Source organism: Amphibalanus amphitrite, unplaced genomic scaffold (assembly GCF_019059575.1).
Source record: "Amphibalanus amphitrite isolate SeventyFive unplaced genomic scaffold, NRLGWU_Aamphi_draft 001460F_arrow, whole genome shotgun sequence".
Lineage (NCBI taxonomy): Eukaryota > Metazoa > Arthropoda > Thecostraca > Balanomorpha > Balanidae > Amphibalanus > Amphibalanus amphitrite.
The window spans coordinates 134,851-137,489 of record NW_024882953.1 but is presented as its reverse complement, the minus strand read 5'-3'; positions in this window follow the sequence as shown (position 1 = coordinate 137,489).

Below are 2,639 nucleotides of genomic sequence, written 5' to 3'. Positions count from 1 at the left end.
CACACAGCTCCGTTTAGCGCTGTAGGCATAAAGCAAACATCGCACATATTTGACACACTCATGTCCCTACACGGCCAAGGAGCTATCTTATGGCCAGTTCTGTTTAAAGCCCAATGCATTTCTGCCGAAAGTTACACTTCGTCTTTGTGCAATTAATGCGTTCATTTTTACGCAGTTCTTTCCAATGGATAAGTGGGATTTATGACATCTGTTAGGGCCAGCTTCATTTTGTATTTCCATCAATCAAACTAAACGGCATAGATAACTAACAAACGATTCGGCGATAGCGATAGCTTTAACGATAACTTTTCCTTTTAGTCCACGACAGCCATCGCGAATTAAATTAAATGGCATCGTAGATATATGTCGAGCCGCATAGGCGGCGGAACGGGGAGGACACCGGGGCACCGTGCCCCCCTTTGATTTTGGCATTTTAACATTAGCCCTATGGGCGTTGCATGGAAAGAATGACCTCAAAAGTCGGCAGTGCCCCCCCCCCCCCTTAATTGAAGGTGTTCCGCCGCTACTGTGTCGAGGCACGGATAAGCTTCACAACTATTCACAACAGATGTCGCCTGTCATACCTATAAAGTTTACCGAGCAGGTTAACGTACAGGGTGCGTAAAAAGTTCTGGCCCTCTTACAGTAAGCGCCCCTACGCGTGCTGCGGTTGCTTTTCGGGAAGCCAATAGCCGCACGCAATATCTTCAATGATCCTGCTACACAGCCAGATGTCGAACAAAGCAGACCATTAACGGCCAGTCATGGAGGCAATGTCCGTGCTAAACGTCACATTGTCGTTGGATACCCGCGCGCGGCGCGGCCGAATCGGGCATGACTGTTGAGCAGGTTGCGATGAAATTTGGAGCCCCCTGCTAACAATTACGCGTATCAAAGCCAAATACGAATAGGGGAGGTCCTGTAGGATGCACCCAGGTCAGACCGGTCACGTCCAGTCAAAACTCTGAGAATGTGACTGCCGTGTCTTAGGCCATCCAGGACGGCCCACGGCTCGGGCGGCAAAAAGTGCCCAACCGTCTTCATTAACGCCAATTGGAAGATAAACGGGACGATGTATGAGCGTCTGCTTGACAGTGACGTCATCCCATTGATCCTGAAGACGTATCCAAAAGTCGATTTCGTTTTCCAGCGGGACACTAACACCCGCAAACAACGCAAGTTCCATCCAGCACAAGCAAACTGAGGAGCTCGGGGGAGAAGCCCATTGCTGGCTTAATGACCTATCTATTGCCCCCTCAGTCACCCGACCTGAACCCCTTGACTAAAGCATCTAAAGCGTTTTGTAGGATGAGGTCCAGGGAGTGTCCCATCCCAATTTGGAGGCCCTGAAGCCACACATCGTGAAGATGTAGGAGACGAAGGACCCCACCTACATCATCAAGACATGCAAGTCTTTCCGCCTCCGTGTGGAGAAGGTCATTGCCGATTAAGGGGGTAATATTGTGCCTGAGGCGAGTGAACGTATCTGGTTTGATAATGCAAACCATTATTTGGTGTTAGCGTTGATAATATTCACTCCGATTGCATTCGTTTATCGAAGTACAGAAATGGGCCAGAACTTTTTGCGCACCCTGTACATACAGCTTCTGAACCCTCAGCGACGGAGCTGAACTCACCTGGCAATGCGAGAGGAGAACCTGAGTGGATGTTCTGACACCCCGAACCTCTGCGCTATTTTGACCCGGTGGAAAGCACAGCAGCTTGGACGCATCCACTGCCCCCGCGCCGGGTGTATCTCTGCTGCACCTTTCACACCGAACTGTGCTGCACGAAAGTGTTCACACGCTAGCCTTATTATGCTTCAACTCTTTCTAACTCGCCAGGTCTTCCCGTAAACCTCATACACCTCGTATATCTCTCAGCGCTTAAATTGATTGAATGCGCACCAATCAGGCACCAGATTCTCAAAATCCGAGCACCGCCACTCCCAAGCTATCCACACAACCAGCGTCACCCGCGCCGTCGCTGTCACACCACTCAGCTGGTCTGTCGCCTCGGGCAGTCGGCGGCCGACGCCCCAGGCGCTGCCCCGACCTCACGTGTTCCCAGCCCACTACCTGCCGCCGGCGGCGGCCCGGTGTGTTTGGCGGCGTTGCTAAGCGACAGGTCGATGACGTGGCCGGTTGGCCGCCGTCTGCCACTGCGGCCACTTAGAGCGGACACTGTCGGAATCTCGAGACGGACGGTCATCAGGGAAACGGGCCGAGAACGGCCGAGGTCAGAGCGACGGATAGAGCTGCCGGGTCGGTGGATTGGAGGCGAAATGAGGCTTAGAAAGGAGGCTCAAAGGCTGCTGACTCGAGTTAGGCACGGCGCTTATTTGAACCTGGATGGGTCATGTGCGAATGACTGATTTCGGAGACAGCTGCTCTCTTTATATCCGTTCGATTGCTCGTGTCCTCAAACCTAGATCTAATCTAGGAAAAATCTTGTAACGTCCCTGGCAATGTGACCATGTGATTCGCAGGGTACTCACGTTGACAATGGCCTGGGAAAGCTGGGGAAACGCCGTACCCATATCACTTACTGATCTGTGTCAACGCGGTCTCGCAGGCAAAAAAAAAAAAACGGACTTAATTCTCCTGATCCACTCGCGAAAATGATGTTAAACTCCCTTC